This window comes from Carassius gibelio, chromosome B23, assembly GCF_023724105.1.
Source record: "Carassius gibelio isolate Cgi1373 ecotype wild population from Czech Republic chromosome B23, carGib1.2-hapl.c, whole genome shotgun sequence".
NCBI classification, from domain to species: domain Eukaryota; kingdom Metazoa; phylum Chordata; class Actinopteri; order Cypriniformes; family Cyprinidae; genus Carassius; species Carassius gibelio.
Window position 1 is genome coordinate 9,529,732 of NC_068418.1, and position 14,509 is coordinate 9,544,240.

General features: G+C 39.4%; 1 protein-coding gene across 3 annotated transcripts in view; it reads left to right on the forward strand.

Annotated features, from left to right (window-relative positions):
* The first annotated feature begins 1,604 nt into the window (after positions 1-1,604).
* The window catches only part of LOC128011236 (zinc finger and BTB domain-containing protein 46), a 76,955-nt gene continuing 64,050 nt past the window's right edge, over positions 1,605-14,509 (forward strand). Inside the window, exon 1 of one of the 3 annotated variants that reach the window (XM_052593419.1) lies at positions 1,605-1,881. The gene's annotated coding sequence lies outside the window, so the exon portion shown is untranslated. Of the gene's footprint in view, positions 1,882-1,905; positions 2,042-14,509 lie in introns of those variants that run through there. The other 2 variants (XM_052593421.1, XM_052593420.1) reach the window with 2 other exon arrangements.

Here is a 14,509-nt window from a genome sequence, read left to right on the forward strand (position 1 = left end):
AGAGGGCTAATGAAGTTTGTGCCCCATGCTGGATGGAGGGGGATGGTGTTTAAGAGGTGGCAGGATAAAACAGGGCGTAATCAGACAGACTGTGTTGAGTCAGGCAGATTGGCAGACCGCCGCTGGCGTACATGGACAGGCAGACGGATAGAGCAAGTGAGAAAAGCAGCTTGATTCTGACACGGATTGCGGACGCTGAAAATGGCTAAAGAACATCAGTATTACATGCATGCACAGGAGCCTGAGACAGGAGCCCTGCCACAGGTCAATGGGTTTAATCCACACAATCCACACACACACAAATCCTGCCTGCCACACGTTCCGATCCGGCCAAAGCTCTGAAACTTGCACATGTGCAGTACAAAAAGGCCTGACTGTTGTATATCAGATTAAGCAGTAAGAGACAGCATTAAAATAACAAGAACTGGATTGTAATTTTGAGCCTTGCAGATTGCAGATTTTAATGCATCTCTAAGAATATGCTAAATGAGCAAAAGTAATCAGTTATGTGATTTGCAGGTGACACCTTCCACACAGATTAAGAACACTGAGAGCCCGATTACATTCCACTAGGGGGCGCGTGTCACTCTCACGTGCACAGTGGACAAAAGCGTGTAGCAGGCGCGCACTCACGCCTACACGCGCCTATACGCACAGACGCTCCCTCATGCAAATTCAACAGTGCCCACGGGAAAAACCAGCAAATCCTTTACATGAACTGGACACTCGGTTTAAACACAGCTCTGGTACACAAAATGATTTTTAAACGAGCTAATAGCTAAAAACAATCAGAGAAAAATATCTTAAATTAGTAAAGACAATAATAGTTGCAACAGCTAAAATATAACATTTCAGCATGTAGCCTATTATAAAGTATATTATGTATTATATACTGTAATATGTATGTGTGTGTGTTTGGATAAAGCATATATTTTGCTGAATCTTATATAATTCTAATAATATAATATGAAATGATATAAGCAAACCAGCAGACGTTTTAAGAAAACTAGTGAATAAAAAAGTTGACAAAAACATGTCATAAATTGACACTCTGATGACACAATTAAAATGTATTTTACAACATACATTTAATATTAAAAAAATATTAACTCTCTCTCTCTCTCTCTCTCTCTCTGTGTGTGTGTGTGTGTGTGTGTTTGTATAATGAAAAATAACTATAACAGTTTTCTATTAACAAGTATGTGTATAAATATAACTGACAGCAACATGATAGCATATATTTATGTGGATGTGTGTGTGTATGTGTGTGTGTGTGTGTGTGTGTGTGTGTGTTTACAGGTGTACAAAACTGACACAAATTGAATTATTGTATTATTATTTTTTTTGTATTTTAAATACAATTATTTTTTAATTTATTTGTTTGAGTTTGAGTCGAGATCAAATTGACCTGTATTCCACTTGTCTTAGTACGCTAAGCATCTTTACTCTAATAAGGTGGGCATGTTGCTCTCTGTACATTAATAATTGACCTGGAGGCTTCATGGCTGTATGAGTTCAGCCGGAGCTGTCCAGGGTTTGATGGTGAATGCGAGCGTTTATGTTGCCTCATTTCCTGTATTTGACTCTCAGTCGAGAGAGAGAGAGAGAGAAAGAGAGAGAGAGCTAGAGACACACACACACAGAGGGGGAGGCTGGTTCCTGATACCGAGACACGGAAAAGCAGGGGAGGGAGAATCAGAAAAAGACGAGCGTGGAGAGAGGGAGACAGCGAGCAGGGGAATTACACTGACCGACACACACGCGTCTCCCAGCTGACTGCTGACATTGTTGACGTGCTCACTCTCTCAAACCTGTCACGAGCGAAATACTGGAGCTCCGACGCATCGACATCGCGCGCCCCCAGAACTCATGGGTTAACAGGTATAACTCTCTCACCTTTCCACACTCTCTCTAACAGCACTTCCTCCCTCCTGACCACCGCACAGGCTTCAGTCTCAGCGCTTTTACACTCACACTCGACTTGTCATCTATCTGGATGTATGACAGAGTCATGAGCTCGCGCCTCAGCACAGGTATTCAGGTAAGTTGTGTGTTTCCCCAGTGCCGGTGCGTTTGTGTTCTTTTACACGTCACTGGAGTAGACTGCGTGACAGCAACCTGTTTGACGTCTCCAGGTGAGAACATGTTCATGACAGATGATGCACGCGCTGCGAACAGCTGTCAGATGTGCAGTCATTCATTCAGGATAGAGTTTTATTGGAGTGATGGGAGACTTTCTTTTTTGTCTTGTCAACCTTTTGAACGCGCTGATTACGCTTTACTTCAAATTTGACCAGGAACTTAATAGCCTACTATTCACATTATAATATTTGCTCTAAGTTTTAATCCTAACATCATGTCGTTTGGGGGTCAGTGCATGTGGCGGTGGTATATAAATGAAAGGCTCAGCTTTGGCAGTCAAGGGTTTAACCCCACTCTCTCCTCCCCTCATTTAACCTCCAAAAGGGGAATTTCTCCAGCTGGAAATTTTTGCTGCGTCAACACCCTAAACCTACTACCAGAAAATGGAAGGGGATCTTTTTGTTTGTTTTGTTTTTTGGACTCACTTTAATATTATTTTATGTCCTGTATTATTGAATCCATGGACTCGGCGCCTAACACTTCCGTCAACTTGAGGGGAGCGGAGTATATTCGGGTGTTCGCTGAGGGAAGCGTTAGATGACACAAGCGCTGCTCCTCGGGTTATTGTCTCTTTTTTCCCCTCGTCTGCCCCCTTAAAGCTGGTCAGTTCCGTCTTCCTCCATTTTCTCCTCGCTCACGGGTTGGTTTTAAGGGGAGCGACCCCACTTGTTTGACTCGCCGACGGCGGAACATCAGCGGGTTTACACATAAACGTCAACAATGAATTCGAACGCGCGTCTTTGAATTGATACATTTGAGTCGAGCGTTACGCGCCACAATGTATCATTCAGCGCGCCTGTCAAAAGAATATAACACTCTCTATTGATTATTATGACGCCTGTTCGCGGCGTGTCGGCTCTTGTTTGCTACAGGTGCACCCCATTCTGATTGGTTAGTTGGACATATTTCTAACTGTTCAGGCGAAAATGTCGAATTCAGACTGTCAAAAACAATACATGATACTTATCAGCGCATTTATGTGTGAAATTAACCGCGTTAGTTTAACTTATATTACTACATATACGTAGGTAAATAATGGGAGCCGTCACGCTTTTTAAAATTACATTGATGTATTTATGGCATTATTACTGTCTGCAGAGCAAAAATGAGTCAGTTGAGCAGAAGAACTGGTTATGTAAGGAACTGTCCTCATGCCCATCTACACAGAATGAAGCCAGTGGAAACATGACAACTTCCTTTTTAGGTTTTCTCCACCTACAGTATCTGACTGTCATGACATCCATTTGAATTGAATTATGAGTTAATTAGCATTACCAGTAGCATTATTTCTACGATTGTAGTAGATGCATAGATTGTAATGCGTCTTGATGTTAGTGGTGTGTGTGTGTGATTGTGTGTGTGTGACGATGCTGGCAGGTGTCTGTCGTAGCAGAACAGCCAGTCCACCCTTATCTCTCTCCAGGGATGGAAAACAGTCATTTTAAGGTAGCCTATACTCATTATATTACAACATGTGCTGGACTTGTTCCTGACCAAACCAGGGCGATAGAATCTCATACGGCCTTTTTATCTGTTATATACTACAATAGTTTCAAACTATTATTGTTCACTAGTTAAGCACTAGTCTATAGTCTTTTACATGACTATAAAGTGTGTAGATACTCCACAGAATTATAATGTGAAGCACCATCTAACTTTTATTCTTGCAGGTAAAAGTGATTGTGTTCCTACGGCTCGTCTGGTAAAGCATGACAGCTCCATGGGTTTGATTCCCATTTAGCACACAAACTTATAGAAATATACCTTCATAAATATACTTTTTAAGGCACTTTAGATAAAAGCATCTGCCAAATATATAAATGATAGTTCTTCAATGCACACGCACTGTATTTGTGTATTCTGTACTCATTCTAGAGGGCAGTGTTGGTGTTGCGTGTCAGAGTCGTGTCCAGGTGTTTATGTTTAATGGAGAATCTGTGTGTTTGTGTGTAAGAGGGAGAACATTTTAGGCAGGAGGGGGGCACTGGTCCCCTATGCATATTGACTTCCTCACAGGTGTGGCTGTATTGTGTCAACAGAAAGCAGGGAGGGGAACTGGTTCCTTCTGCATGGGGTAAAGGGAAGAGAGGGGCTGAAATAAGAGTAAAGATAGCACTGTGTTCTAGGAACTGCTTTAATGAAGTCGAAATATCATACCTGTCCTCACTCAGCACTGGAGAAGATGTTAAAAGAATATTAAACACAAGTTAAACTATTGGTGGCTTGCTGTCGATTACCACAGATAATAATTTAACAAAGCCTTCTGAGATGATCACGAGTGGCAGTAAAACACCAGTAACTTTTATACCTTTATTTTATTTATTATGATTACTTCTTAATTAAGACTTATTTTTGCGTGGTTCCTTGCACAATACTATGTTATGACCTCTAAACACAAATGCCACAAAACAATAATATTGAGAAGGTTTAGGGGTTGGTTTAGTGCAGATGGTGTCTTATAGTCAAGCGCAATAGAACATTAAGTTGCAATTTTTTCCTGAAGTATTACCACAGCCATATTTTTCAAGTAAGCCTGAGTTGGACTTGTCATGAGTCAGTGCTTAAAACAAACAAACAAACAAAACAACAAATGCATGTCCCATAGACTTCCACAAATTTGAAAGTTTCTATTGAAATCGAGAGCATAGAAGTTTCCAAAAGAACTGAACATGTATTTAACCCTGGATATTCTTTTAATGTGCTGAATTATTATATATTATTTTATGTTTTCCCACTTTATATGAGGGACTCCACCATGTTGGAGTTTGTTGGAGTTGTTTTTACTGCTATAATGTTTAAGCATACATGTTTAACGTGTCTGTGGATGTGTGAGTGTATCTTGAGGGAGGTTCAGGCAGTTAGCTGAACAAGAAAGTGCAGTGCGGTGTTTATTCAGGGTGGTTGCGGTTGTTAATCTGAACATTTGCACAGAACGGCACGATATGGGGGAGGAGGTGGCTGATGGTGCAGAGGGATAGAGAAACAGATAAAGAGGGGTAGTTCAGCTGGCCGTGTGTGTGTGTTGATGGAGAACGGGTGCTGATGTGTGGGGTGGGGGTGACACGACACACAGCTGAGTGTGTGTGTGTGTGGGTGGAGTGTGTGGAAGATGGCTTCTCTCCCCGGGCTGTGGGCTGTGTTGTGTGGGTAACAGGTTAGAAAGCATGAACCTGCTGCAGCACTGGAGACCTGTTTCTCCCCCTCACTTTAAAGACCACACAAAGCCCGATATTCTATTCATCAGCTTGGAAACAAGCTGCACGTTAAACATCTGTACAGTGTGTGTCTCGTATGTTTAATATTTAAAACTAAACACAAACATGACTGTTCAACACACAATTGTTGCGTTTGAATTTTTTAGTTTATTTTTACACCCTCACACCAGATGTGCAATCAAACTCGTCCCTTACCAAAAAACTAGGAGTTCTTTTGTGTGAGCGGGGATGCATACAGGTGCGCTTCACTCCCTAGAGCTGTCCCTAGGCCTCTGTGTGTGTGTGTGTGTGTGTGTGTATAGAGTGACAGCTGTGCTCATCAGCCACTTAGATGTGTTCATCCCCCTAGATTAGGCGCTCGGTGTGTGGGTTAACCCGGAGCCCGACCTCCCTGGAACTGCCCCACAAAGACCTGTGTCCTCAGGTGCCTTGTGAATATTTCAGTGGGGGCTCTCAGGCTGTGTGGAAAGCCCTGAGGGAGAAACCGAGTGGAAAAAAAGCCCCTAGAAATGAGATAGCATACCCTGGGCAAGCGCTTAGCAGTGGGCTTTACACTCCTAGGCTGAAAAAGAGGATGTGGTTGTGAGGTTTTTGTTTCTGTTTTTTCCTCTTCTTTTTCTCCTTGCGCTCTCTCGGATTGTCCCTCTTGTGTGACCGGTCATTCTCTCTTTCTCTGTCTGCTGGTGAAATTCAGTCCAAGCTTGGTGGTTCGTAAATCGTTGCGTATTCCTGTTTTTGGATATGAACACAATACACACAAACTGGTTTACAACACCCCCGCCCCTGTCACACTCGGTCGTTTCTGGCTTACTTTCTGACCACACGTGGTCTTAAATACAGGATGTTTACACACGGGGAGGTATGCTAACCCCACCAGTTAAAACCATACTTGTCTTCATCCTCTTCAGCCTCTTTAACGTGGAGATTATGGGTTTTAGAGTAAGTCGACTTTATCTAATGTACATCCCTGCTTTAGCTTCAAATGCGAGTGTTAAATGAAGTGTCAAATATTGTAAATAATGCATGTGTTTGTGACAGTTACTAACTTTTCTCCCGGAGTAATGTCACACATTTGTGCTTTGAGGACAGTGTGACGTCACACTCAAACCGAGAGATTCGGGTGACCCAGAGAGACACGCTCATTCATATTTACACAAACTGCTATTCAAAATGTCTCTTTGAGCACATGGCATCTTCATTTTATTTCACAGTAATCTAAATGATCTCAAGTATGATGAGGGTTGCCAGATCTGCATTGACCAATGTAGCTTAAAAAATAACCCAAATGACTTTGCTAGTTCAAAAATTGGCCCCAAAATCTAAATTCTAATTTTCAACAATTTGAAAATAAAATATTTACAGTTTTAAGAACTTGTTCTGATGCAACTCTTCTCCTTCTTGGTGCTTGTCATGTATTTCTGTATACAGGCTCACTAACAATCATCTAGCACAGTTTTATCAGTAGACGAATATAAATTGGTAGATTATAATACTTCAGTACAAGCTATACAGCCAGATATAATGTATGCAATGTCAAACCATTAGCCCCCCCCCCCCCCCCCCCCCCGATTATGATATGATTTTACAGTATTGATTGCCACATAATGTCACAGCACAATATTCAATGGATTATGCATTCTTTGCATGCATGCATGCACACTTATTTTCCCTCACGTTTCATGCATTCAAGGTATGAGACAAGGTTAAAGTTTCATTTTCAGACTTGTAAAACACTTGTAAGCTGGTAAAGTTTGCACTGATATGTATTGTATTAATTTGGTTTTACAACTGATTTGTTAGACTTTTATTTGCAGCTCACTCATAGTACACTCAAGTCCAATGGTTTGTGATGAATGCTAATTTGGACATCACAATTACCTCAGTTCTCATATAGATTTGATCAAATCCCTATATTTAATCGTGCGATTGAATCCTACCTAGCAACACCCTGGCTAGCAACATGGTTTTTACACGGCGAAACAGCTTGAAATCTCAGCTTTTGAAATTGTCTTGAGGATCATTTGAGGAGACATATGTGAGATTACTGGGGTCTTTTCTCTGGAGAAACGCCTGAGGAGCAGCTGAAGTGTGTAATTTCTGCGCCAACTACAACTGCAAAACTAATTTTCAAACTATTTTCATCCACAGTAATGTTCCATTGTTTGGCCAAACAGATAGTCCCGCCATGCAACTGGTTGAGTCCGTGTTGCTGTGTCAGTCTGGTCGAGATCTTCAAACAAATAGAGTCAAGGAGTAGCAATTGAGATATGACAAAAGTAATAGCGCAAACGAAGAAAACGGGTTTATTTTAGTGCTCAGTTTTGGACAGGAAGACTATTACCATTTAAAAGCGTTCTCAGGTGAATTCGGTGGACATTGGGTTGTCCACTTTCCATAGCCCTTTTGTCTGTCTCTTAAAACCTCTTGTTTATTTTTCAGAGGATGGTTTAGTCTGTCTCTATACTTTTCATCCCATCTTGTCTGCCAAGAGCTAACCATTAAGGGAGGGTGGAGACACTCCCAGCGCTAACACATTTACCCCACAATACCACAGAACGCTTTTCCTCCTCGCTGTGAATTTCAGAAAGCCATTGCAATCATTGTTAGGACGAAGGTTTCCATTCTTCAACACCGTCTAGATCTGTGTCTAAATGCGAGCTTTGAAAATTCCCAAACCAAAAGTCAAAGTTGGTTTAAGTTGTGGTGGTGCACTTGGCTCATGTTCCCAAATCCCCCTCTGCAGTGTCACTCAGATCCGTACTGCCTCATTGTTTTTTATACAGTAGATATGTCACGGACATTGGAAGGCCTCTGTTTTTCCAAATGTATTGTGTGATGTGGCGATCTGCATTAGTCCATTATCAAGGGTCGGTGTGATCCTGAGAGGAGTTCATCGCCAAGTGCTAAAGTGCCGTTAACAGGGCCTGTTTAACATTCAGCACTTCCCCCTCAACTTACAATTATTCCTCTGCTCTTGCTATTAGCGTGTAGCGTTTGTCTGTGTGCTTTTAATTGAACTGATTTAGCGTATGCCAGATCAACTAGTTTTTGTTAATTAGTTCTGTCTTAAAAGTGCCATCAGAACATGAAATATTCATCACGGTGAAGAGGAACATTTGTGGCGGACGGATGAGTGTCTCATATGGGGAAACTCTCAAACCTGATGGAAGTGATTGCGCGGGCAGGAACCTGGGACTGCCGCTTTCGCTGTCATTTTCAGTCAGTTGTCAGAGTGCTGCAATAACAACTTGGATTTGCACACTGTGACGATATGCAAAAAGTGCAGTCGGATTAATGTACAGCAAAACCCTTGTTGTCACTTTGATGGACGATGTGAGTCAGTTATGGACCGTGTCCTTCAGGCTTGACTCCTTGATCGCCAGACCTGCATCCAGCCCTCCCCAGTCCAGTGTGTTCTTGATTGGTAATCCTGGAAGAGGGGTGTTGGAAGTTGTACAGCTGTGCCCTCCGTGGCCCTATTTCTCTTTTCTTCCTAGATTAAATAAAGGCCTGATCTCACTCTGGTTCCAGCTCTCCGAGTCTGAACAGCAGGTGCCAGGTGAGCGTGCAGCAGTGCCAAGCTGCATGAGAAAGTGTGTGTGCTGCAGTTGTTAGGGACGAATGGGTTAGCTGTGAACACTGTCACACACTCTGCCTTTACTTATCTTTATTGTTTTCTGAAATTTTCAGACCTCCTAGCACCCTCTAGCAGCTTTCATTGACATGTCGGTTTGTTCATTTATTCATTACTTGCTTACTTATCTACTTACTCCTTTTTATTTTTGTTAAATGACATAAGAAAGTTTAGGGTTAAGTTAAGATACCATATATTAGTCTTGCTTTACAAGATCAGTTTACGTCAGATGAAAAAGTGTGCAAGACTGAAATAAGGTTTTACATTTTTAAGTTTATTTTCTAGTTTTAATTACAAATCAAATAATATTTAGTGAACTTTATTATTGGGAATTTTTTTGTATTCTATTCTATTCTGAATTTACCAGACCTCATAGCACCCTCTGGCAGCCCCCACCGACTTCATCATTTGCAAAAAGTGTGTGTGTGTGTGTGTTAATTCATGGTGTTTCTGGACATTTTTATTTTTGAATAATAAAGTGAGAAGGTTTAGGGTAAGTAAAGGTACTGCCCCTTCTTAATCTATATATTTTTTTATCTTGGTTTTCAGTATAAATATCTGAACATACCTAAAATTCCATTTTAGTCATACATCTAATAGCTTTATTCTTGGGAATTGTCTATTTTATTTTATTTTATTTTATTTTATTTTATTTTATTTTATTTTATTTTATTTTATTTTATTTATTTATTTATTTTATTTTATTTTATTTTATTTTATTACATTACATTACATTACCCTTTGTTTTAATTTGAAAAAGTATAGTGTTTTCTTTAGAAGAAACATTATGTAAAACTGAATTAAGGTTTTAAATTTTTAATTTTATCTTCAAATTTTAATTACAAATGTATTAATATTTAGTGAGTTTTATTCATTGATTGTAATATTTAATTTTATTAATTTTAATTATTATATATTATGTATTATTATTATTATTATTATTATTATTATATTATTATATTTAATTATTATAATTATTTATTTTAAAACAAAAATGTCCCTCTCTCTGAACCTTTCTGACCTCCTCACCCTTTGGCAGTCCCCACCAACTTCATCATTTGCAAAAAGTGTGGGGTTTTTATTTATTCATGATTCAAAACACAAGGTGCCACCACGGTATTTAATGGGCCTTCTTACTTACTTAAAACGAAAATGCGAGGAAAGGAAAGCAGTGAAGGTCCTCTCCCCCTCCCATCCCCCCCAAGGGGCTGATCAGAGAAAGTGTTGGTTGGACACTCGATACCGCCACCTCACAACGTGGGAATGTGTGACTTTCTTTAAAATTAGGTTTGTGAGGTGGGCGGTGATCACCAGAGCAACACGCTAGCCCTGCTATTCCTCCACGCAGCGTGCTGCAGCTTATACATCGACTCAGCTTATACATAACACTTTGTCAATCGGGCGACAGGTGACACCCGAGCCGTTCGATGCAATTGTGTGACGAAATGTACAAGAGAAGGCAGACAGACAGTACGGGACAGGAGCGAAGCGTCTGGTGACAGGGTCGACTCTTGGACACACTCGTGGTTACCATGGCAACACAAGCCTGGGTAAAAACACTGGCTATTGTTAAGCTGAACTCGATTATCAAATATGAAACAGAAGAAGCTCTTAGAGATGATGAATTATTTAGTAGCGTCATATCATCCTTGAGGAAGTTGATACGTAATGTTTTATGAGTTAATGTAAAATGCATTAAGATCTGTTGTACGATCCGCTAATCTCCTGGACTCTCATTCTCCGTCTTTCCCTTCTCGGTCTTTTCTCGTGTTGTGATTACTAATTGTCAAACCAACTAAGTATAGCGACAGTTGTGTTTCTCTTCATTTTCTCCCCCCAGTCCTCAGCAGACAGAAGACAAAGGTGTGAAAATGAAACACTGATCGCTGGACTAGTGCTCAGTGATAAAGATGAGACGCAAATGTCTGAACATACCTCTAAAACAAGACCTGTTTGCTGTAAATGAAACATGTTGGAAGATTGAATAGTTTTAATCATAAATCATATCAAATTTAGTGAGCTTTATTTTTTAAAGAAGAAAAATAATTAGCTAGAGGTGTGATAGAATAATGTGCTTAATTTAAGATGTGTTGACAAACAACAACAACAAAAATAAATAAAAAATATTGAAAATTCCTTTTTTAATCTTTCAACACTAAAGTGCATTGATTGAATTTAGATTGATTTTTGTTTTTCTAGTTTAAATCATAAATTGGATAACATTTAGTAAGCTTTATTAAAAAAAAAGAAAGAAAAATAATTAGCTAGAGATGTGGAAAAAAATATGTTTAAGATTTGTTAAAAAAATATCTTTAATTTATGGACCTTTGTTTAATCCTTAGAAATTTTTGCTTGAAAAGATTATTATAAAAAACAAATACTAATTAAGAAAATTACTGTTTTTTTAGCTTCAACAATGTGAATGTTCTTTGAACGCTTTTAGTTTATTAAACATCAAATTATACTCTTAAATGTGTAATTCTAAATTTAAATGTCATCCTTTCTTTTAAAAAACCAATTTATAAGACCAATGACATGAATTGGGGGCGGAGCTATGTGTTATTTGACCAATGGCAGATGGGTTTGAAGTGTAGTTACTTTCTTTTTTTTTCTTTTCTTTTTTTTTTTTGGATGTTAGTTGCAGAAAAGTCCCACACCTACTGTAAGACAGAGAGAGATCAAAATGCTACTTTTGAACAGCGATTTGAAGAGGGGCAAGGTTTCATTAATAATATCTCTTATATTAATTTCTCTCAAGGATTCAGGGATTCAAAGCATTTATTGACATATACCCAGTGAGGAAAACAAGTTTCCCCGAGCAATGAAATTTTTACTTTGCTTTCCAAAATGAATGCCAGGCCTGTACACACACTTACACAAACTATTCACAATCTAATCTATACACACATACATGCATACAATCTAAGAAACTATGCTGCAGTAGTAGAAATATGAAAATAGAGCTATAGACTATGTATCTAAATATGCGAGAATAGAGTAGGACTATAGAATGTGAAAAATAGAAATAGACTATGTATATATATATATATATATATATATATATATATATATATATATATATATATATTATACCTGTTTAGGAGTCTTAGCTGAAGGGAAGAAGGAGTTTACACTCCTGTACCTCTGTCCTGAGGGTAGGGGTGTGAACAGTGTGTGTTGGGTGGGGTGTTTAATGATGGATGCAGCTCTTCTGTGGACTGTGCGATGGTAAATGTCCTGCAGAGAGGGCAGTGGATGCTGATGATCTTCTCTGCAGACGTTTGCGGTCCCTTACTGTAGTGCTGCCATACCACGCAGTGAAGCAGCTGGTCAACTACACATCTGTAGAAGCTGTGGACGATCTTGGGTGACATGTCAAACTTCCTCAGCCTCTTCAGGACGTCCAGCCGCTGTAGTGTCTTCTTAAGCAGCTGGGTGGTGTTGAGTGTCCAGGTGAGGTCCTCCCTGATGTGGACCCCCAGGTATTTAAAGCTGCTCACCCTCCCCACTTCAAGCTCTCGGATAAACAGTGGCTTGAGGAAAAAGAGTTTGCACAGTCCTCTTTTCCCTCAAGTCCACCCTCCTCTGCAGTTTCTTTCTTTCACCGTCTATCTGTCTGTGTCCCCTGCCACCCCCTCCTGTTCTCTCCCCGTCAGTTTAGTGTTTGGCGAGCTGTTAGTTAGGGGTTATCCAGTACGGATGATTTCAGAAGGATGCCCATGTTCTGTTGACAGCCCAGCAGTCACGCCACAGACACCCCCTCCTTTCTGTCCACCTGCACCTCTCTCTCTCTCTCTCTCTCTCTCTCTCTCTCTGAGTCATTGACAGCAGCCAGTGTTCCTGATTATGACAATTAGTTTCCTGACAGACACCTTGTGCCAGGACATGTGTGTGTGTTTGTGGTAGTTTTAATCTGAAATTTGAAAAACACATCTATCTATCTATCAGTCTGTATGACTAACTGTCTATCATTCTGTGGATCATTTTATCTACACTGAAAAAAACATTAATTTAATTTGCAAAAACAGTAAGTGGTTGCAATTAATTTATTTTAGCTACATTTTAATAAACAAATTTAGTTGACTAACCTATTCTTTTTAAATGTCGCTAAAATAAATTGTTTGCAACCACATACTTTAATAAAAATGTAGTATAATTGTTTTTTTTTGCAGTGTAAATGTGTATTTGTGCCTGCTTAATGGGGGGACAGTGGGGATGAAACTAAATTATGTCTGCACAAAAAAAAGTACAATACAAAAAATATTTTATTAAGTTTAAAAATGAACATTTAGCGAATCATTCGGTGAAGTTTGCATTCGTGGACCTTATCTGGCGGTGATGAGCCTTCCTGTTGTGATAATGGCTTGTCACAGCATGGTGTGTGAGGTTGTGTGTTGGTGTGTGTGCACAGGAGTGTGTGCTTACAGGAACGCCATGCCTCAGTGCAGCGTGACAACGCCGGTTTGTTGTGACACCTCTTACGGCGCGAGCTCCAGGAAGGTGTTAAGGATGAGTCGTCGATTCGTGAGTAGCGGCAGCCGAGCTTCAGGGAGTCATCGGCACACCATTTGGTGGATTTGAAACGATGACTCTGTGTGTGTGTGTGTGTGTGTGTGGTAATGCAAGTGTACACTCATAAAAAAAGCAAAATAAGTGGGAGAAAGAAAGACAGCGAAAGAGAAGGAAGAGGTGGAGATCGTGCTGGAATTTGCCTCCCACTCAGTAACGAGGCTCATCATCAACCTCTCAACCCAGCGCTTGAGAGAGGATGGTCAGATGAAGATGCACAGACTCATTCATTCAATTTAAACGTATTTGCAGTATAACAACACACAGCACATCTACGCAGTTGTTTATGTCAAGACTACACCGCAAACATTGATTTTCATGTAATCCGTGTTTTTTCTTCTTGTTTTCCAGTATAAAACGTTTACTTGAGAAGCTAAATAATTAGGGATGTTACCATGTGAATTATTTAGTACCTTAATTAAAGGTATCTAATTGATTTTGTTTAAAACTAGAAATTTCATTGCACTGAGAAACTAAATTGATACACTTTGTTCCGGAGGTTTAGAGATATCTTCTCTTAATATAGTAAGATATATTAAGATATTCTCTTTTCTGTTAAGATAAAATCTTAATACCATATGCAGTTTAATGTATCTTGTTTTTAGGATTTTTACTGGAAAATAGGGCAAAAATGCTACATAGGAAAATGATTTTTCCAGTGATATGAATGCCCACTGTAGTCACATTGATGTGGATCACACAAAAAAAAAAATGTCTGGGTCAAATTTCATCACAAAATACAAAGAAATTCTACTTTTGCATAACAAAAATGTAAGCCTATTTAGTAAAAAAAAAAAAAAAAAATCAAATCAAAATTGCATTGTGACTTTATTTTAATTACAATTAGGCACTTTAAACCAAATTACTGTGCAAAATAATTTTCATTACTGTAATGCAAAAATTATATAGTGTCTTTATTGGAAATAATTAATTATATTACAATTTATTT